A 23,510-nucleotide genomic window follows, 5' to 3' on the forward strand; every position below is an offset into this window, starting at 1 on the left:
CACATCAGCATCAGCATAGCACCACCTGAGCACCTCACTCACCACAGCATCACTCAGCACCCCCTCAGTATCATACAGCGCCACCTCAGCATCAAGACAGCAACCCCTGAGCACCACCACAGCACCATTTCAGCATCAGCACAGCACCGCATCCTCATCAGTACACCACCACCAGTGTAGCACCACCTCAGCACCAGCGCATGCCCACATCTGCATCAGTGCAATGCCACCAGTGCCACCTCAGCAACAGCTCAGCCCCACCCCAGCCCCACCCCAGCAGCAACTCAGCACCAATGCAGCACCACTCAGCATGAGCGTAGTACCACCTCAGCATCCGCATAGCAGCACCTCAGCATCACACAGCACCACCTGAGCACCTCATTCACCACAGCAGCACTCAGCACCCCTCAGCATCATTCAGCACAGCAATCCCTGAGCACCACCACAGCACCATTTCAGCATCAGCACAGCACCACATCCGCATCAGTACACCACCACCTGTGTAGCACCACCTCAGCACCAGCGCAGCTCCACAGTGCATCAGTGCAACACCACCAGTGCAGTCCCACCTCAGCACCAGCTCAGCCCCACTCCAGCAGCAACTCAGCACCAATGCAGCATCCCCTTCAGCATGAGCATAGTACTACCTCACAATCAACATAGCATCCCCTCAGCACCAACTCAGCATCACTCAGCACCTCCTCCTCAACAGTGCACCACCACCAGTGTAGCACCAAATCAGCATCAGAGCAGCACCTCCTCAGCGTCAGCACCATCTCAGCATTAACACAGTACCACCTCTGCATCAGTGCACCACCACCAGCGCAGCCCCTCCTCAGCACCAGCGCAGCCTCATCTCAGCAGCAATACGACACCAATGCAGCACAACTTCAGCATCATTGAAACATCACCTCAGCATCAACGCAGCATCACCTCAGCACAGTACCAACTCAGCACCACCTCAGCACCTACTGCAAACCAGCACCGCATCACTGAGCACCAGCACAGCATCACTCATGCCACCTCAGCCTCTCCTCATGATCACTCAACAGCACCACCTCAGCATCAGCACAACATCACTTCCGCATCAGTGCACCACCACCAGCAGCACCAACACCAACTCGGGACCAGCACAGCACCACCTCCACACCAGCCCAGTACAACCTCTGCACCAGTGCAGCACCACCTCAGCAGCAACTCAGCACCAACGCAGCACCACTTCAGCATTAGCATAGCACCATCTGAGCACCAGTGCAGCACCAACTCAGCATCACTCAACTCCACCTCAGCACAATCCCATCACCACCAGAGCACTACCTCACCATCACTCAGCACTACCTCAGCATCACTCAGCGCCACCTCAGTATCGCTCAGCTGCTCCTGAGCAGCATCTCTGCACAAGCATACCACCACCTCAGCACCAATGTAGACCACCTCAGCACCAGCGCAGCACCATTGTAGCATCAGCACAGTACCACCTCCCCAGCACTACCACAGCACCTACACAGCACCTCAACATCAGCACAGCACCATCACAGCATCAGCACAGTACCACCTCCCCATCAGTGCGCCACCCCCAGCACTGCCTCACCTCAGCACCAGTGCAACCCCACCTCACCAGCAATTCAACACCAATGCAGCACCACTTCAGCATAGCACCACCTCTGCATCAGTGCATCACCTCAGCACAGCACCAACTTAGCATCACTCAGCACCACATGAGCATCAACTAATCACCAGCACAGCAGCACCACCTCAGCTTGACTCAGCACCACGTCAGTATGGCTCAGCACCACCTCAGCATCACTCAGCACCACCTCCTCATTACTGCACCACCACCAGTGCAGCATCAGAGCAGCACCACTTGAGCACCCGCATAGCACCACTTCCATATCAGTGCACCACTACCAGGGCAGTCCAACCTCATCAGCAGTGCAGCACCACCTCCGCATCAGCACAGCATCACCTCCGCATTAGCACAGCATCACCTCGGCACAGCACCAACTCAGCATCACTCGAGCACCAGTGCAGCACCACCTCCTCAGCATGGCTCAGCACCACAGTATCACTCAGTTCCACCTCAGCCAGCATCACCCAGCACCACCTCAGTATCATTCATCATCACCTGAACATCACCTCCGCACCAGCACACCACCACCCCAGCATCACTCAGCACCACCTCAGCCTGCCCTTGGAATCTGGCAAGTGTTGATTCTCCCCTAGTGACTGTCAACTGCTTGTGTTGTAATTCAAGTACTATTTCCCAACCTCGGCCATCCTGTTGTTTATGTCTCCAACATAACAGAAAAAGCTATAACAAACAAGTATTAGAGCAGGCAGGAAGAAGTTGCCAGCATTGCTAGCACAAAAAAAATAGTATATAATATTTATGTTCATTTTTTTTTTTAATAGGGTCATTCAGTTGTGCAGATGGTCATCTTGGTTATATATGAGGTTACATAAATGGTTCTAACACTGTTTTGTTATAACTTTTCAACATGCTGCACAGCAGCCACAATGCACTACAACGTAGGTTAAAGATATTGGCAAAGTCAATAGCTCTGGCTAAACACTTATAAGGTCTCAAAGGCAAGATCTATTGGCTATGTCAATGCTCGTTTCGTCTGTGTGTGAAACTTGTCACAGAAAGATTGCTGCTGCTCTTATGCTATCTGTTTTGCTAATTAGAGAGGCATTTGCTATACTTGTTCTTTATGTGGTGTGTGTTGCTGATGCCGATGCAGTACTTTTTGTATCCTGTTACATGTGTGTGATGAGCGAAGAATTAACACCAGCTGTCTGTGCTGCACCTACAATACCTTGCCTTGGAGCTTGCTGTGCTGCTTCTGCTCAAGGTCTTCAAATGAAGCTCACACTGATTTAACTGGTGTGTTTGTGTATTAGTACATTTATGTGTGTGTAGTTTTTGATGCCACTGCTGGACCTGTTCATGTGTGGGGACATTTGCACTTCTACTCCATGGTTGTGCCTACTCTGTAAGAGAAGCTTCTATTGCTCATGGACACAAGATAGTTTGTCGGTCTGTTAGCAAAGCCAGGGAAAAAACTTTGCAGTGCATACACCCCAAAATGAATGCTTTGTCAATGCTTACTGTGGAGCCTTCCACTGGAGATCAGCATATTTAGAGAGAGTGGAATCAATACATCATGAGTCTTACAATTGCGGCTTCATTGCCTTCAGATTACAAGGCATACCAGTTTTTATTATGTTCTGCTTGCATATCTATCCCTCACACTCTTTCCACATTCTGCTCTTTGCTTATAATGCTATTACACATGCTTGGCCAGATCAGGAGCTTACTCAGCTGGCCTCGCGTACAAAAACAAAACACTCCAATCAATCGTGACACCTCAACCCACACCCTTTTGTGACCATGCGCAGCAAATGCAGTATGCACTTATTCATCCAATAAGAATGCGCTATGGGTCCTCATCAAGAGGTAGCAAAATACTATTAGAAATGATACAATACAATGACAGAATGCTACTATTTTAGGAGGAGCGCCCTGTTTTACGTCGTCTGTTTTTAAGGTTCTACATTTTGTTGTTCACTGAAGGGCGGCAGCAGGCTTTTGGGTGATTTATATCCACTTTCTCTAGTAAACGGTCGCTCTCTTCTTTCAGAAATATTCAAAATGACTGACTGAATAAAACGTTTATTCTTTTCAAAATATTTGAATACCAGTAGCATAAATTACAAGGATTTTACAATTTCAAATTTGATAACATTTTCTAATGAAGCAAAGCTTATTGTTTGGCTTGGGTATCAGGCAAACAGGGTATTGAATTTCACATGCTATGCCAACTTATTTAAAAAATGCCATTTACGTGAAGAGGAAATAAATAAAGTGTCTATGTCTGAGGCTACGGCCACAACTTCTTTTTTCATTCACATAAAACGTATTTCTTTGGGATTGTAAAATAATTTGTTTTCTGTTACTATTTGACTGCAACATATTGAACTGGGATTCTCTGTTTAAGATGTTGTGTGTGCTGCCGTGAAGGACTAGAACAGAAACAGTGGCAAATTGAACTGGCATGGATTTGTGGAAGGCTTACAAGGTACCGTTTTTTTCTGTTTTTCGTGTTACTTTAATTGTACTCTGATTTTATTATTTAAATGTTTGCTAATTCGATTTTATTTGCATCTAGAACAAACATGCTTCAAATTTGAATGGGCACTGGCGTGGGTCACCTGCTGCCTCTCTCACCTATGTCTTAATCGCCCCAGAAAATCCTTTTGTACCACCCTTGAAAACCCCAGATACTTTTAGTGAACCTGTATCTCCCACAAAACCAACAAACCAGATACAAGGTAACAGTGCCCGAAATTCTTAATGTGAAACTTTCAGGCATATCTAGACCTGCAAAAACCTTCTTTCTCCTAGTTTAAGTGCTTCATTGTTTCTCCTTTCATAATAACACTACTCAAGCTACTATTTTTGCAAAGTTTGAAAAACAAGAGACACTGTAGCCATGTAGCTTGCTGGCGGTGCAAGTAAGCGATCCCATGGTAAAAACACGCACACGAGATCTCCATTAAATTCTGCACAAACAAAGGCCCACGCCACGGTACACCCTTTATGGAGAGATTGCATCCCAGAATCAAGGCAAGTGCAGTAGTTAGGAAAATGGGAAAGTCCCAGAGAAAGAGAAGCAGCGCTGCATCCACAGTGACAATTTTTACTTTGTGCAACCATCCCTTTGTTCCATATCAAGCAATTTCAATACATGGTGATTTTCGTACATTTTTGAAAGCCATCCACCTTTGGCTGAAAATAATCCAACTTGAAGTCATGCTGCCTTTGTATTGTCACAGTAATCCAAGCCTTTGCTTGAAGTATCTCAAGTTTAAAAAGGTGGATGTCAAATGTTAAACAGTGTTTGGCTGTTCCGTACCACAGTTGTATCAGTGCTAGCTGTGCATGATAGGTGGCCTCTAAAGTGACATTTATGAGGGCATGTACTACAGAGCAACTACATTTTTTGATCTTCTCTGCATTCTGCCTGTATTTACAGTTTTTGTGACTAACCCTACGCCAGGGTCCTGGTTAGACAACCTGCCTTGCCAAGCAAGTCATTTGATAATGTCAGTGATTCCAGTTACATTCAACTATTATATAGTTTTAGGGGTCACTAAAGGAAGACTGCAGAAATTACAGAAAGTTCAAAATGCTGCTACCCGCTTACTGCTAAACCTCCTGGGGTGTGCTCCTGCTGGCCTGCCTTGACCATTCTGCACTGGTTGCCACTCAAAGAGAGAATTCTATTTAAAGCCATGGGTTTTTGCCACAGAATCTTTAATGACAGAGATCCACGATACCGTACCTCTTTGGTGACCTGCTATCAATCTAGCTGTAATCTCAGATCCTCAGGTACTAACCCGGCAGTTATCCTACGGGTAAGGAAAGTTAAGTGGTGTGGCCGCTCTTTCGCATTTCTAGCTCTAAAAGCTTGGAAATCCCTGCCTCTCCACCTGAGGATGGAATCGTTGGACCTGCTGTTCCAAAGGAGGCTAAAAACATGGCTATTTTGCTCTACTTTAGCATAGGCCTTTAACTTAGCTCTCCTGTAATAGGGCTGTTGCTTCAGCTGGTGTTACTCCTTCTGGCCCTTCTCTGTGAGTGCTTGTTTTGGCAGCTAGGAACGCATTTTGTAACAAGTGGCTTCTGGCATCTTTGCTACATCTCTGATACGTTTCTACTTCTTCTTGGATCAGGGTTTGTTCTTCACCTTGATGTTAGGTTCCCCCTTTTTCCTTAAATGAAGGTCTCCATCTAGGTATTTCTTGTTTTCGAGTCTAAATTATACACTTGATTTATTATCCTGACTAAATAACTTTATCTATAAATTTAGGATTGTGGTTTTAATTTTGTTTGTGTACTTTTGTGCTGAGAGATCACACAGGTTGCATCTGTTACTGTCTCATTTTTGGATCTTTCTAAGTTCTAGTCTCTATTCCCCTTCTTTCACTTTGTACCAGGAACAGCGGGGGGATCTTTGGCTCAATAGGTGCTAGTGTCTGTCTTCCCTGTGGTCTTTCACTTTTAAACTTCAGCCCCCAGAAGTCCTGGTTATCCATAATCTAGCAGTCTTGGTTGAAAAAAATAGTTAATACCTAGGCTGGTTACATTATGCAACTACCATCTCCTCATGCTGAACTACTACTCACAATTTCTGGCATTCCTTCTCAAAGCCTTATTCCCAAAGTTTGAGTATACCAACTCGCTTTACTATAGAGTACGAATGGAAATAGGTAGAAACCTCCTAACCACTTATAACAACACCAGAGAGCCTATTTTGATATTAAATCAGCTGATCCCACAAGTGAAGCGATGTAAGTGTTAAACTGACTGTCTGTGTATACTCTTTGTTCCTCTCCACCGCAGATAGACCAATTTGCAACAAGGCCCCTTGTTATCCCAAGCCGAATATTACTAAGCATATACCATCTCTTCAACTCAGATCATCAAACATTGCTTTCCGCAAGCCCTACGTTTCATTCGGCATTGATGGGTTGGTCAAACATCTCACTCCTGGCTATACCGTTAAAGAACTCCCTTCTGTTGTTCAGGAAAGAAACGGGAATCATATACTTAATAACTTTTTATTTTTCTGACTTTTATCTCGTCCTTCCCACTTAACTTGTTGCTTTTGTTTCCTTCCAGTGCACTTTGCAGCAGTGTGTTTTTAACTGCACAAGTGTGTTACATTTGACCAATGCATTTGTTTGTCATTTCACCTTTTAGTGACACTGTTCAAAAATATGCCTAATCTGGATATCTCTGTTCAAAGATATCCATAATCTGGATATCTCTCTTAGGACATATCAAAACGAGATGGCGGAGCGTTGCATTAAATTTGTATCTCCGAAGTTTGAGATACCAATAAGTTTCCCTTAAGTTGTATCACTCCTGTACAGAATTGGCCTCAGAATCTTTATCAAAAGACTTGATCGACGTGATGTTCACCAAGCCAGATCTCTTGTTTCTCTCTAGAGTCAAAGCTTAATGTGCAAGCTCAAAGTGTACTTGGCAGTCTGTTGTATGTCAATACAAAGAAGTCAATAACATTGACGTACATCTTCAAGTTAAGTATATATTTACAATTCTTAACTACAAATACCTTACGGATGCAATGCCAGTTGAGGTAGCGTACGCAATATTCTTTTATCATGCAATATAGTGACTCTCTATTTTGTCAATCTGCTCAGTAACAGTCACGTCTGCTGGGAAGAACTGAATGGTACTGTAAGATAGAATGTTCTTGGCACAGTAAAAATGTGCCGCCCTGCTGTCATCATTCTGACAAACAGTAAGTTTTGCACAGATTGCCCATGTCACAAGTAGTCTAGCAGGCGCTGTTCATACTTAGAGTTACTCTATAGGAAACATCTGAACTTCAGTGAACTCCTGAACAGACCATAATATTAATAGTGGGTGGTGGCAATTGATTAATAGTTGTAGAGTACAAGACATTTTACTAGTGCTTTCAAACTGGGGAGTTTACCTACTAGCTGTCCCTGATAAAAGCCATGTTGTTTGTCATGGGTGAGCCAGCTTATCCGCCCACAGTTCAAGAGTTGTATGTGAATGGGATTTTGTATGTTTCGGGTGGCTTCTGCAGTGTGGGGGCTCTGCAATTATAGCAGTCGACTGTTGCAAGGTGCTTAATAATTATAGTGGTAGTTCGTTTTCCCTTTCATGGACTATCCTCCTGCACTGCTGTACCCTCTACCTGTATCAGTCATTGTAAGCCAGCTGCGGTGTGCCTCATCTTTAGTTCACACCAATATTAATGAAGCAGGAAACCTTTTTTAATGACCATTTATCCTTCGCTCAAACCAAATAGAGCAGGTCTGTGGCCCGAAAGAATTAGGGAGTGCACACCAGAATGTCTCCAAAGGAATGGTCACTCAAAAATACCTTAACAGAGGAGGTGATATGCCTACATATCACCTGCCCTCTTTGTCCAGCCCTGGCAAGGGGAGCTGCAAGAGCCATTAATTGTTTAGAAGCTGTCTCTGTCAGATGCAAATACCCGGTGCGCAATCTTCGCTCGGCGCATCTTCACCTGCTGGTCGCCCCAAAAGTAAAACTTAATAAGTTTGTCGGCCGCAGGTTTGCTTATTTGGTCCCTAAACTCTGGAATTCTTTTCCTTTTTCAGTTAAGTCTAGTGGCTCCTTATTGAATTTTAGGAAACTTCTGAAAACTTGGCTCTTCACCCAATCTGGCTGATTCCAACCCCTGCAATTTCCGTACTCTTTGTTTCAGCGCCAGGAAACTTACGGTGTCAGTGCACTTAACAAATTCCACTTAAGATAAGATAAGATGAGTGAATGCCGCTAATCACCAAGGAAATCTGAAGGACAGTGTACCTTTTAAGATGCTGATTCCCATTGATCTGAACTACGCCAACAGTAAGCTATGACTGATATTGGTTTAATCCCGCAAATGATAAGTGTACCTTTACATCTGAGGGGCCAGGTGGCTTGTCTTCCGTTGGCTTGTCCTCGGTTACTGCTGTTTCAGGTTATAAGCTGACCCTGTGAGTCATATGTTCACTTTTTTTTCGCTTGTAGGAGTTCTGCGCACCAGCACAGAGAAAATGACTTAAATAGGAATATGTGCTTTTTTCCCTGCAGGAGTAGGTAATGTAAACTATTGCTGAGAAAAAGACCTGCTGTTACCGAGACCTGAAAGAGAAAAAGCAAGACTGCCATCTTTTTTCTAGTGTGCTTTGCAATACGGTCTGACTCTCAGCAGTCTACTTAGCCTGTAGGACATAAGCATGAGTTCTGCTCTTACTGAAAAACCCAGCAGCACATCCTTTCATTCCTGCTAATAAGAGAGCAATCGCTCTTCAACCGCTTCCTACTAAGCATATTGAAAAATACTTACCTTCCCATCTGCTTAGAATCCAACTCTCTTTGGACCCATCTCAGTTAGGATGCTGTCCTTCTGACAACATGGATACAGCCTTGCTGGCTGCCACTGACGCTCATCGTCTGATTTTGTATCAGGACGGCTCCTCTTCAGCATCACTGAAACCTTTGATACCATGTCAAAGCCCACTCTCCTTAGACGCATTTTCATCTCTGGCATCTGTTTGCAAGTCTTAAAAAAGCTTAGCTCCTCTTTCTTAGGCAGTTCTGAAGTTGTCCCACTCTCTCCTTATTACGCCTTCTCTCTTCAGAGTTCCCCAAGGATTCTCATTTAGCCCAACTCTTTCATTTATCCAAACTCTTTCTTCAGCCAAACTCTTTCCGATGCCTATATATGTCCCTTTGCTTATCCAGTTAAATCATTTGGATTTAACATCCTTTCCTACACAGACAACTCTCAATGTATTTTTTACATCTCTAAAAATAACACAGTCACATAATCTAGTTTCCACACTTGTATGGTATCCATTGGTTTATGGGTGATATCTTACTAACTTTGATTTATCGGAAAAAATACATGTGCTTATGTTCTACTGCTGTCTTTCACATGGTCACTCCTTTTGTGGCTTAAAGCACTAGGCATTTCTCTGTCTCCATTCGAATCTGCTAGGACGGATCTAGGCATTGTTCTTGACCAAAGGCTTGATATGACCCACCAATTCAACAATATCACTGCCTTCTGCTTCCCCACCTTGAGAATGCTATGACTAATCCTTAATCCTTCTGCACATTCCCTGTCACCTCAGAAACTAACATTGACTATGGATGCATAACAAGGCTTTGTTAAAGTGCTGTGGTTTGCACACACACAGCCTTATATAATCTTACACCAGTCTACTGTTCGTTTGTCCTCACTGTGTACGTTCATGAAAAACTGCATATGGATCCGCAGTCAGATAGGCTGCCAAAACGAAGGAGGGGCAGAAGTAGCTTGTGGATTCGTTGCGGGCGACTCTCGAAGGATGCAATCGACGGAGTTGAGTTGGAGAGCTTGAAGTTTCGTTCTTTAGTGGTCAGTTGCTGCCAAGTATCGTCGCCAAAATTGTTGAAGATAAGTACACCAGAATCCTTATGATAAAACAGATGAATTTATTGAGGAGTACAGCCAAAGAGGTCACCACGCCAGCTGACCAACCCCCAACTGACTCAAACAGAACTTTAGTATAGAATCCAGAATGCGCACAAGCATTCTGGAAGTATGAACAGAAAGGAAAGATATCATATTTACAACATCTACCTTAACAAAAAAGTTTAATTTCCAATTGCGGTCCCCTGATTTAGGCTCAGCCTACTTACATCTGGCCACACTGCCACATATTTGCCATTGTAGGAGTGGGGGCAGGCTCATCCCTTACTTAGCTGCCAAAAGCTTGAATCATCTTCCTAAGATACGTTAAATCTATGATTTTTCTTTATTGGAAAAGCATCTTAACACATGGCCCTTCGAGCAATATTAAACCTTTACTTCCCTCTTCCTAACAGATTCTCTAGCCCCATAATGCCGTTTTCTATGGTAGCAATAGCTCTTTATGAAAATTTTTAATAAGTATTATAAAGCCATTGAGTTTCATCAAACTCAGTCCCTGGGTTTAAAGTTAAAATCTTGGCAGTTTTTCCCTCTGTTTAAGCTCTCCCTCCGTCTGTCAATGCACATCAGCTTGGAGTTCCTAACCGAAAGTATGCTGAGCCAGTAAGCCGTAGATTCTACCTCTTTTGCATCATCAAGCGTGTTTGTAAAGCGCACGTTCGCCGTAGGCATCTTGGCGTTGAATAAAATATGTTTGTTGTTACCCAACTTAATGGTACTCATTTTATCGACCACAGATGGATGAAAGGCTGAGCAGACCTGCTGAGATTTGAACCTGTGACCATGAGGTCGAACATAGGCCCCTGTGGTGGACACATTAGTCCACTGAGGCACCAGACCCAGCTTACACACTTTGTAAACAACCATCCTCTCCTCAAATGTTTATGTATTTCTATGCCTCTTTAAAAATTCTGGGGAGGCATAGACAGAGATGGGTGGTTGGATGTATAGAACTCCAGTTTACCCTACTTTCACAGCTGGGCAGGTCTTATGGAAGTGCCTCATTTCCTACCCAAACAGTGCTTAATTTGTGCTGGTGCTTGCCGGTGGGGGGCATCTGCACTCATTTTTTGGGACCCGGCACTTATTTTTCCTCATTTGACATTTCCAGGCTGCAAGAGAGGGGAAACACACAAAGGGAAAAGGAGGAAGAGAAAGATGGAAAAACGATCTCAAAAGATGATTGCAGGGACCTGCTCGAGTGAATTGAAGTGGCAGGGAGTGTCTGGTAGTGGATTAGAGAGACAAGAGGTGGACTGAAGACTGCACAGCCCTGGTAATCGTAGCCCTAGGGGCTCCTGGGCTGAGTTGTGCACGGATACTCTTTCTTTTACAAATGAAGCACTATACGCAAATAAACCCTTGCAATTTCTGATATGAAACATTCATTTTGCGTTGAATACTGTAAAACTCTAGCTAGATTTTAGGAAAAAATCGGGAGCATTTTTTGAAAGTTACTTTGGGTTAATGCAATTGCTGCAGGTTTCACTTTTCTTTGTATATGTTCTTTTATGGAAAACGTCCGATTCCTGTACCCTGGTCTGCTAAATAAAATATGCTAAACACAACTTTACAACGTGATGAATTGGACCCTAAATGTTCTTAAGTCTTTACTTGTCCTTTGTCCTTCTGTACGTCTTGGATTATTTATTGCTTCCGTTTTATACAGGTGGCCTTTGCCTATATATAGATCTTTGCACCCAATTCCTGCACAATAGATTCGTATTGTAAATTGGAATTCATGCACCCTGAAGCTTTGGCAAATTGTGTGCTGTTAAAAATAATAGATACATACATAAAAGCCAGCCTAACTAACAAAATGCTAGGGGCTCTTGTGGAATAACAGGCAGTTTGATTCTGCCTGCCAGACATTATGCAAATTAAATGTTACTTTTCGGGAAAGTATGTGTTGTGCACGCATGTCTGTGGAGCTCAAATATACTCATTTGGTGCTGTTTTCGCTGATGGAAAACATTTTAATGATGTATTTATTTAACAACATTAGTGGACTAGATGAGATTACCTTTAGGGAGTAATCTCAAATCTTCACAAGTGGAGTTTACTCTGTTATATGCCTTGTGGCCTCGTGGTTGTGGCAAATCAGTGGAAGCCAGTGGGTTCTACCGTGCAAAAAAAGAGGGGGGGGGGGGGCAGCAAGTTCACTTTAAGCCAAGGAATCTCTTTTCGAGTCTCAAATACACTATAAAGAGTTTGATTGCTGACCGTCTAGAAAGTAATGTTCAGTCTGCCGAGTTTTCTGATTAAGAGTACAGTTTGCCCGACTTCATATATGAGCATTTCTATATTTCACATCTGCTAATATCATGGCCTTGTTAGGTTGTGGGTGGTGTTGATAAAGAAAAGGTTCTTCACATATTCCATATAACTTTAATTGTATAGTATTGTGTTTCATGCCCCATTCATAGTACTGTCCGCGCAGATGCTTGTGTAACTAAACAACTAACTGAGCACATTGAATCATGTGAATCAGCGGCTGCAACATTTTTCTTATAAATAAGGATTTGCCACACCTGCTGTCAAGACAATTCAACACACAAAAACTAGTTGGTGAAACGGCTCAATTATTATATAAAATGGTTTACGATCACACCAGTCACTTTTCTAAAGGTAAATTGCCACCCTTCAGCTGTTGACTATTGTATTCAAGCATTTACAGAGGTGACAGTTTTTCACATCTCATGTCAACATCTTCATTTATTGCACTGGGGCTTTGGCCACAGCAAGAAACAGAACAAGCTGTGGCAACGCCAGTAGGCCTCGCCTACTTGTGATCTGTTGTCTTTGGTGATTTTTTTAGACAGACATTGACAAAGCCAACAGATCTTGCATAAGCAAGACCTATTGGCTTTGCCAATGCTTGTTGCATGTGGTTAGTGCAAATACCAAAGCAAAACAGCACCGACAGAATGTTTATGAAATGCGGCCCTATACCTTAGCTGTCTTCTATAAAAGCAGAGGAGCCAAAAGATTCATCAAAAATGCAGACCAAAAAATGTAGACTCTGTAAAACATACACTTTTGCTAAAAAAAAAACCAAATCATTTGGATGCCACAATTAGTGCTGGAAAAACAAAAAGGCACTTAATACCCCTTTCGGTTCTTGGTATACACCGCTTTTTCTCCAGCTGTCTTCTATGCTACAGCTGCACTCTTGTAGTTATAACAATGTTCATGTTGAGGGGAGGAGCCAAGCAGGCATTCGAAATGGTCGCATAGTCGCTCGGCTCCACGAGCCCTTTCGCCCCACACGTCTATCCTGCCGAATATCCTGACCCACGGAGGCATACTTTGATAAAGGAAAGAAAACGAGCACCTACCGTTTGCTTCCGGAGCTCCTGCGTGCCGCCGATCCTGGGAATTATCCCCGACTGCTCTGCGGCCCATGTGATGGTGAGACCGGGGAGTTGATTAGGCGGGGCCTCCGGCCGCAGCTCAGCACCAACGGCCGTTGATGGCGGCGGGGAGCCTGCCGGTGGGAGCCGATGATATGAAGGACCGCTGCCAGCGGTGAAGACCCGACCCGCTTGTCGGGGACCCTTGAGGGGCAGTGTGGTGGCGCAGGATCGGAGGGGGCGCTTGACTCCTGCCCCCTCCCCAAATTTTGTTGCCCGGGCATAGCCAAGGATTGCCCCCGACATAGGCGGGCGACTCCCGGGGCCCTGCGGGACTTTAGCCTTTTGGTGGCTCTCCTTTCTGGACCCTGCCCCACAGTTCGTTTGCCCTGGGGACGCATCCCGCGGTGCCCTCACAGTAAGGCCTGGTCCCTGAATATGGTGAAGAGGGACGGGGCCGACTGGATTAAGATGGCGGCTGGTGCCCCTCTCTACGGTTCACGCCCAGGTTGGGCGGCGGTTGCAAGGATGGGGCCGGGATGCCCGCAACGCACGACGGAGTTCACACCCTGGGACATGTTGGCTGCCCTAACAGTTTTGCACGAGACCATTGATTGCCATGTCCGAGACCTGGGTGCAAGGATGGACGCCATTGCTGTTTCGCCATCTATGGCGGCCACGGTCCTATTCCAGGGTCGGCCGATGGACTTGCTGCTGTGTCCATGGAGGGGGATTCGGATCCTCGGGGGCACCTTGGGTCACTTGAAGACCGGGCTCCCGCGCGGACTGTCTTGATTGCTCGTATGGATGTATCCTTGGGACACATGTCCGGCTGGCGGCTGGGGGTGGAGCGCTGTTTTCCTCCTTGGACTGGCCTGGTTGTGTCGCGGCGGTGGCCAGACTATTTGACTCTCCTCTCCTGGATGATGTTATTATTTGCCAGCTTTGGGAGGTTTATGGGAACCGGTGTTGTTGTTGCCTGATCTTTGCTATCTATATTTGGGCAGATTTGGATTACTATGCTCTTTTATGGCTTCGCCCCATCCGGGCTCATTCATACTGTTTGGACCCTCAGGACTGTGCTTTACATTGATTAACTAGAGGACTTCGGGCGGTACTACTGCCAGACAGGGTCAGGGATGAGGTGGCTTACAATCTATCTGCTTTATTGCTAACAGACGGTGCAGTGGGTATCTTCGATCGATAGTTCATTGTTTTTGTGCTCGGGATTTGTTATTCTTCCTTACGGTATTGTTTCCTTTTTGGGATTGCCGAAGTGTAGGGGTGAAGGGCGGGGTTGGGCGGCACGATGAGGGCCCTCCGCCGCTTATTTTCTCTTCTTTTCTTCCTTTTCCCTATCTTTCTATATTTCGGGTTCTATTAGGGCGACAGGCACGCGGCTGGGGGGTAGGCCATGACCTTCTGCGGGTGTGCAGGGTGGGGGGTTGCGGGATGGGTGTTAGATTAGTATTTGTTTCTATGGCCCTTTAGTCTTTCTTCCTTTTTGGTGGCGCCGTCGCCCAGGTTCCTTGCGGTGTGTTTGGAGTTGAGGGGCGAGGTTTAGACTTGTTATACGATGGGGTTGAGCTTCCACTTCTCCTGTTATGTATATTTTATCCCCTGATGCCCCCCGTATTGCTACTGTTCCTGATATCCTGATTCGCACACTATCGCAGGACTGGCTGGGACTGTGCGGCACTTCTCCTTAGTTCTTTATTTGAAAATGAACCTTTTAAATCATGATTCAAGCTGTTATGTCCGCTCACAAACTATGTACAGTTATTCTATTATCCTGGGCTCCGAACTGTCACAACTATGCGTATTGCTTGCAATGTTTTGGTTTTGTCTAGCGGCCGGCCGTGATGGTTGTGGGCCCATACCTGTAATCACATGTGCTACAAATAAAGGTTCACAAAATTTTTTTTTTTAAAACAATGTTCATGTTTTAGGTAATGCCTATTGCTTGTGCTCCCCTGCCTGACCCCAAGATGGCTTCCATAGTGGACCCCTACACATTGTTTTATTTCCCTGGGACAACAATTGGACATTGACCAGACCTTGAACCGATCCCCTAACCTGCCTACACATCAGGACTTGGAACCTGCGGAACTTACCCCAGACTGTGGAGACCTAGCGATTTGGCTGATGCCCGGTGGAGCTACCATATAGCTAAAGAGGAGATGGGTTGTGGACTCCCCCTCCCTGCCTTCACCTACCCAGCCGGACCTTGGGTGAATTTTCCCCTCGTCTCTACGTCCTATCTTCCTCTTACCCCTTTACCCTATCCCCTTACCCTTCCTTGCTCCATTCACCTTGTCAGCTATGTTCTTTAAATGTTTTTCTTGATACTTATGTAACTTTTAACTGATGTAAATTGCAACATTATTGTCCCTCATGTAAAGCGCTCCGATTCCATCTGGTCTAGCCAGCACTATATAATAACTCATTAATTAATTTTGTTCCCATTTAGTACTCTTGCTCTCTTTGCCTTCCTCCCTAGCTCCTAGCTCCTAGCTCCTATCCACTATCCCCTGAATCTCTCACCTTGCCTGCTAGTCTGCCTAGCCCCCTGTCCTTTGTGCCCTTTGACTAAGCACTCCTTCTCCCCTTGTTGGGGAAAGATCCAATATTTATACTCTGGAGTCTCAGCGTACCTGCTGAGAGAGTCCACTGCGCCAAGGTAGCCACTCACAGCTAAGGTATGGTATGGCACCCCTTGCCAAAGCACTCCCTCTCCCCATTTTGGGGAAGGATCCAGAAATGTAGGCCTTGGAGTCTCAGAGACCCCTCTGAGAGAGTCCACTGCATAAAGGGAGCCTCCCGCAACAGAGATAGGGAAGTGATACCACTTCCCCTGGGATCACAGCTTACTGGACTTTGGACGTTGGTTTGACTTGTCTACCGGTTTGTGCCCCAGTCACCCTTCCCCTCCTCTTTCCTTGTGGTGTCCTTCACCCTCCCCGCCTCTTTCCCGCCTTCATTACCTGTCTACTACCCCAGCTCCTTCCCCCTCCCATAAATCTTTCCCCTTGCCTGCTTTGCCCCTTACGCATTTGTGCTTATTGTTGTTTATCCTGACCTTACAAGTAACTATGTTGCCATGCTCTAATAACTGTGTAACCTTTTTAACGATGTAACCTGTAACTATGATCTGATACTCATGTAAAGCGCTCTGATACCTCCGGGTCTAACCAGCGCTATATAAAACCTTTAAATAATAAATAATAAAGAAAATTCAGATCACCTTACTCTCATGGGTGCTGCAATATTGGTAAACAGCTATCGACCAAAGAATGCATTCGTCACCAATCCCAAGTTGTTTGGGAGATTCCCAAATGTGACTCTTACCTCCTGAATACCGAACGTGCTGAAAAAAAGCCCAATTGCTTTTGCCTTCCTGCAGACTTTAACCAACTTCAGTGAAGCTGAGAGGATAACATCAGAAAGCTAGTTTTATAATGATTGACAGGAGACAGGAAAGCAGTAGGAAAGCCTTGGTGTCCATAAATCATATGATTGGTTAGTAAAACTATCCACCGCTAGAAAAGAAGTCCGGTGTTGTCATGCATGCTTTTTGAAGCGATCGAGAGCTCCTTTCATCCAAGTAGCTTTTTAATAATTTCGTCAGTCGCTTGTTGAAGTGTTTGGTCTACTTTAGTTCCAAAAGCATTTTGTTAAATTCTTATCTTAAAAAGCCTGATTAATAGCAGCAGATTGTGCCAACAGCTGCTACTAGAAACTGAGCGCAAGACAGCTAGTAACAGGAGATCTTTACAAGCTCTTCACCAAGCATTGGCAATTGGTATCCCCAGGGACAGTACTACCTGTTAAGACGTGCTACTGTGATTACAAGAAGGGCATCTACAATGAATACAGTCAGTAAAACAAAACAAGTTTGCTTTTCACATTAGCAATTCTCAAACTCTGCTGTCTAATGTGCAGAAACTGAAAACGCCCAGAAGAAGGCAACCCAGGAACAAAGCACCACACGAAAACAGTGACAAGTTTAGACAAGAAGGGAGGCAGGAGAGATTTCTGTGCTGATCGAAGAATATAAACTAAGCAGCCATGTACCCCGAGTGCTGGTGACACTGGCATTTGAGCAATTACTTTGAAGTCAGAGTAAAAATAGTGTCTGACATCTGATCTCGGAATGAAAAGATGTGCATAGCTACCTAGGTTTCAGATTGCTTATGTGTGACATTTTCATAATTTCATTGCAATTATGAGTGACATTCAAAGACTATGTGTGACACTTTCTCGCGAACAAAATGTCACCCTCACTTAGGGGCCGATTACAATGTCATTCGGAAAGGCTCCGAATGGGATTTGGTATTGCAGAATCCAATTCGGAACCCTTGTTTCAGAACGAATCGTACTCATTTCCCAACAACCGATTACGATGCCCGGAAACCGTTCAGGCAGTCTGAATCGGTTCTGAAAGTCATTCGGAAGCCCAAGTCTTTCAGAGCCGAATCGTACAGCTCTATGGACACGGTTTCCGAACAAGTATTACAATGACCGATTCGGACAGCTGTTCCAATTGGGTCTGCCCGACATGAAACAGCTGTCAGAATCTGTCTTTCGGGGCCTGTTGTGGGCCCCCCTTCACTTGGAGCCATCCGATTGGGGTCTGTGGGAGTACCCATGGGACCCCTCTTCCCAACCATGCACAATATGGGGGCGGCACCAAAGGGTGCCCGCGACAGGGTGCAAGGTTTTCCCCAACCACCCCTTTATTCAATGGGGAGCCGGTGTTCTAGTTTGAAGTCAATGTGAGTCTGATCAAACGATGGTGGGGAGCATCGTAATCAGTCGTTTGGACTCGCAGGACCCGATTCATTTGGAAACGATTCCGAGATTGATTTGTTCGGAACAGTTTCCGTACAATATCGCAATTGGCGCCGAAGTAGTAGCATGGCACAGCCCACTGCCTTGGTCGGGCACCTGTTGCCGGGTGGGGTGGCAGAGAAACAATACATTAAACAGAGATTCCCTGCCTTAGCCTGCCTGTGCCTCCCTAGCTGGCAGCGAATCAAATTAATGGCATGAGCAGATCATGATCAATTGAAATAGTCTTTCCAGGCTTTCTGCCACATGGGCCCGAGGCCGACTGCAGAATGGGAGAGGAGCCACAGCGAGAACCTTCTCCCTGAACAGTTCACCATTTAGGCTTAGTTTAGACTGACCCAGTTTTTGGCATGTATTTAGAAGCTTTGTTTTGCTGCTGGACATCCACATCTGTGTGATACTATGGTATGAGCAGGGGCTGATTTTTTACATTAATTAGACAGATGTGTGGTTTTGAGTTCCGTTCTTCAAATCTCTGAATGTTTGTTTGACTTGCATATTAGTTTCTGAGATAGCAGGATATTTCCAAATCATAATGTATTAAGATTCCTGTACCTCCAGGTGAACACTAGCACCATCTTGTGGCTTTTGAAAAACAAGATCAACTTTTATGTGCCTGTTCCAGCAAAGTGAGAAACTAGAACTACACAGCTTTCTCTCACTTCAGGACATGGTTATTTGCATGACAATCTCAGGCATTGTGGTAATTCGGGAAAATTACCAGAAATGCATTATTCTAACACAAGAAGCTTGGCACTTGGCAGGGCTGAATGTGGTGAAACATCCAGAGCTGCAGACTTTGGAACTAGGGGACTGGGTTCGAGTCTCGGAGTCGGCTCTCCCCATGCCTACAAAAACATGCAGATTGTAAACAAAATAAAACAATGGCAAAACCCCCAAAAATGCAGATTTAAAACAAAATAGAGAACAGAAGCAAAATGATAAATGCTGATACTCCGGTCGGGTAAACGCATGCAAGAAAAAAAACAGACATTTCAAAAACACGGGCAGACAGAAAAGAAAAAAAATAGTGTGCTTAAACAAACTTACGTGCACAAAAGGGTAATACTACACGTAATAGAGCAATGCTACATGGAAGGGGTCAACACACAAAAAGGAGGGACATATAACAAACATTGACCACAGAGAAGCCAGCCTTTGCGAAGGACATGCAAAGCAGCATTTTAAAGGCAATGGGTGGGCTGTAAGCTCACAGAGTAGATACAGCATGGCTCCAAATGGACAGCGCATGTGCGGCCTAGGCGAGACCGAAGAAACTTCCTTATGGAAATGTATGTCAATCAAAGTGGAAAGGAAAATCAATTATTTTACCATGAAAATGTGTTGTGGTAGTATTCATGGAAATTCATGTTTATTTTACACATTTTCAATGTAGTAGTTGTTACTCAAGTACTGTTCTATGAACAACATTTATTTTTAGAGGTGGACTCAAAGTTCAGAAGTATCCTAAACATGGTGCTTCTCCTTTTATGGGCTAATGTTCTTAATCCTTTAAAGGGCCTTTCAGAGACACACCTACATCTGTTTATTGATTTATATATCTGTAACATGAACGTATTGGTGAGTGCAGGTCTGATAAAACATATACCTCAACATTGTAAACTGTCCACAATTACAGTTTCACAGTGATCACAGCATAACATCCTACATTTACCAATTGTCACCTTATCTTTTGCATTATTCTGAGTACCTTTACATAGTCCTACTCTCCTCAGTAGAATTAAGCATAGTTAGGTACTGGCTTGACCTAGGCCTAACCGTGTCAAAATGCTCTCACCATGCCCCCAGACCTTTGCATGCTTTCTTGAGCACACCCTTGCCTTATATACAGATTCTTGTGCAAACAGCACAATAATCCATTCCTCTCAGCCACTCTGAGAAAGGGAGTGAAAGTAATGCTATATTTCTTTAGGTTACAATATAACCAATACAAATCCTTAGCTTGTGTCCTGCATGGCCGTCCCTCCCTGGAAATACACCAACAGTACCATTTTTGCATCTCTATCAACTGGAATGCCAATCACTGCCTCCAGCTTATCAATAACACAATACCAATACCCTTGGATCACTGAGCATTTCCCAAATCACATGTATTAGGAAGCCGCTTTTCCGTTTCTCACCGTAGATACTTGGGATCCAGACCTCTCCCTATTTTCCAATGCTGGCTAGCTTGAGGTAGGCCTGTGGAGATACTTTAACTGAATGAGGCACAGTCAGGCAGGGCTCACTAATTGTCTCCACTCATTTATCCTCCAATAGGTCCCACATGTCCATCTCCCACCACTCCCTCAGGGAAAATAGTGGTCTGGCACATTTAGAACCAGGACCTTATAGTGCTGAGAAACTCTCTTGCCCATTATCTTCACAATGTGTTTGGGCTCTACAGGATTAAAGTCTAGGAAGGGGGTCAGCTTATTTTTGTAAACTTCCAATCCATATCTCATATATTTGCCTTCCACTTATGTTGACTGTACAAGATCGTCAACCAACTTATCATAAAGGTAAGTTGATGTGGAGTTAAAAGTAGTACATATATATTTCCTCATGTATGCTTGTCTTGAATATATGCAGGTTGTCAATATTATGGAATCTAAATATGAGCAGACCTATATTATTGACCTCAACATTTTGAAATAAACTTCCTAAATGGTAACAGAACACTAGTCAAATGGGTAATGAAGTCTGGCACATGGTCATGTCCACGAAGAGGCTGAAATTGTCCTGAAAGTCTTGTTTGAGCCTGAGATGTAAGGCAAGAGAGGTCCATATAGTAGAGTCTTGAATATCAGAGATCTTTTCCCACTCCACCTGTAATTGGTGGATTGACTGGTAATTAGGTTGAAAGAAGCTGAACCTGCTGCTACATTTTGAGGTTATTGGAGTCTGCGCACATACTTTGACAATTGGCTGATCACAGCGAAACTGTAGACAATTCATCATTCGCCATAGAAATCACAGTCACCGCCAAAAAGGACTTCATCAGGCCGCAATACAAAAGCAAGAGATCTTGCTATTTTGCACACAAATAACATCTCCTATCTTTGCCCTATTGATGATGGTGTGCCCTTCACTTTATATCTGACATGTTTCTTATAAATATTTATCTGCCTGCTATTGGTAACATTTTGGATTGCACCATATAAACTTCCTATTTTATTGATACACTGTCAAACATATTTCCCTCAGCGCGAGAATCAACAATGCATTGGCATCTTATTTTATATTAGCAATGTTGATGAACAAATTGTTTTCGGCTCTACTAACAGTGGATTGCACTAATCACTTGGGAGACTTCTGTCCAAGAAGTCATTGCATCTTACAGATGGATCAGAGACATTTGTCCATCTTCTCGCAGTGATAAGGCGGTGCACAGCACAAAACCATGATTTATTCGTACCCTAGAGTTCTGACTGATCTTCTCCTATCCCACTATTTCTCCCTTAATATACTCCTTCTGTGCCTCACTCTTAGAATTTTAAGTAGACCTCACAGTTTGGATGTGAGGTGACGCCAAGCTCCGTCTAGAAAGAACCAAACATAAATATCTTAGGCTAAAGATAAGATGTCTATTTAAGAGTTACATTCATAAATATAATAGGGATATATAATTAAATTGAGGAAATAACAAGTTACATTGTGGTATCAGGATCACCAGGGAGACTCACTAGATGTACTCCCAGATCTGATTTGTGTAAATAATAGTATGCATATGTGCTGAACAGCTACTCTAGTTAATGTTCTTAGTTTTCGGATTTCAGCATCATGAAGCTGGACACAGCCAATGATATGATAATTACTCCATTCCTCTTAGTCTTTGATTGTGGGAATAATGCCATATAAGTACATTTCTAGTCACTAATAGCCAGAGAAAAAATCTCCTGCATCCAACAATGTTACACAGTCTGGGGAGCTTAGGTTCTATTAAAAAATCGGTGACCGCATTACTGAATTTATAAAGATGTATTCTTTATAAACAAACAAACTACTCTAAGGATGCCATCGCACACCTTCTAATGGCTATGCTGAGATTTTTCTCTTCCATAAATGACTCACATTATTGTTGAACTGCAGTTTGCAACATTTATATGCGGATTCTGAGTTTTTCTGTGTCGCCTCTTAAGTTTTCTCTGCTTGTTAACATAGTCGCAATAGTTGAAAAAGAATTTAAAAAACAGGTATGAGCTTATTGAAAAGTTATTTCTATAATAATTTCAGTTTTCTCATGCTCTATGGTCTTTTCCACAACTAGCATCTTTCCTCTATTCTATTTTCTCATAATAATAATATTTTGTTTTACTTAGTGCTTCCTACCACAGTTTTGCCATTTCTGACCTACATAAACTAACTCAGTCAATATTATTCAATTTCAGGGTACTCAATTTACCAGCTTCTAGATGGAAAAGTGAGTTGGCCATGACGAAATTCAAACACTTGACTTGCCCATAGAAAAACTCAGCAATTAGAGTTTAACCCACTTGATTATTTTGCTTCTTATATAAGGGCAAGTCATTAACGCCAACTACTGTTAGGGCAAAGAGACTTTAACAGTGTGTACGTAAGACAGAAAATAGCAAGTTGGCTGGAAAAGCATGCATCTGTGATGCAAATCATGTGTTTTTTAAAATTTAATAAGGTATTTTAGAATGCAGATGTAGGTCTACCCCCTTTGCTGCAAAATTTTATGATTTGGTGATATTAGAGTGTCCACTGGAGGATATTCACGTGAAATACATTTACATGTAGTTAATGTATGAAGGTTTCAGGTACACTTTCAGTGGTTATCCAAGAAGACTGTAATTGTTCTGGCTTTATTTGGCCAACATTGGGCACTCCTGTGTTAGATATTCAAGGGCCAGTAGAAGATCTCAAGCTTCTTCGTTAAAGAAATCATGCTACAAAGGTTAGTTCTTCTTTCATGTTTCTAAAAGTGAAACCACGGCTGGTGTCAGAAGGATTTGTAAAGGTCAGACACATCCCTGTGTCATGGTACTGGAGGGAGCAAAGAACAATAGCTTGTGAAGCAGTACTACGGGCTGATGACTTTTGTATCAAAATGAATGAAACAGTTTTGAATGTTTTTTTAAACCATAGTATTACAGGCTCAGCTTCACTATTGTCTTACTATGGTAATAACATTCAAGAGTAATTTTTTTGAGTCTGTTACTCAAAATGTAAATGATAAAGGAATGTGAATGAATGTGATGAACTTAGATTTTATCCATACCTTTGGACT

The 23,510-nt window shown here is 43.8% G+C and overlaps 1 long non-coding RNA gene across 1 annotated transcript in view; it reads left to right on the forward strand.

Annotated features, from left to right (window-relative positions):
• LOC147722623 (uncharacterized) overlaps positions 1-23,510 on the forward strand; it is a 356,601-nt gene that overhangs the window by 214,620 nt on the left and 118,471 nt on the right. The window contains exon 3 of the long non-coding RNA XR_015309887.1: positions 4,002-4,082. This is a non-coding gene — a long non-coding RNA (uncharacterized LOC147722623). The remainder of the gene's footprint in view (positions 1-4,001; positions 4,083-23,510) is intronic.

This window comes from Lissotriton vulgaris, chromosome 4_1 (genome assembly GCF_964263255.1).
Source record: "Lissotriton vulgaris chromosome 4_1, aLisVul1.2, whole genome shotgun sequence".
Lineage (NCBI taxonomy): Eukaryota > Metazoa > Chordata > Amphibia > Caudata > Salamandridae > Lissotriton > Lissotriton vulgaris.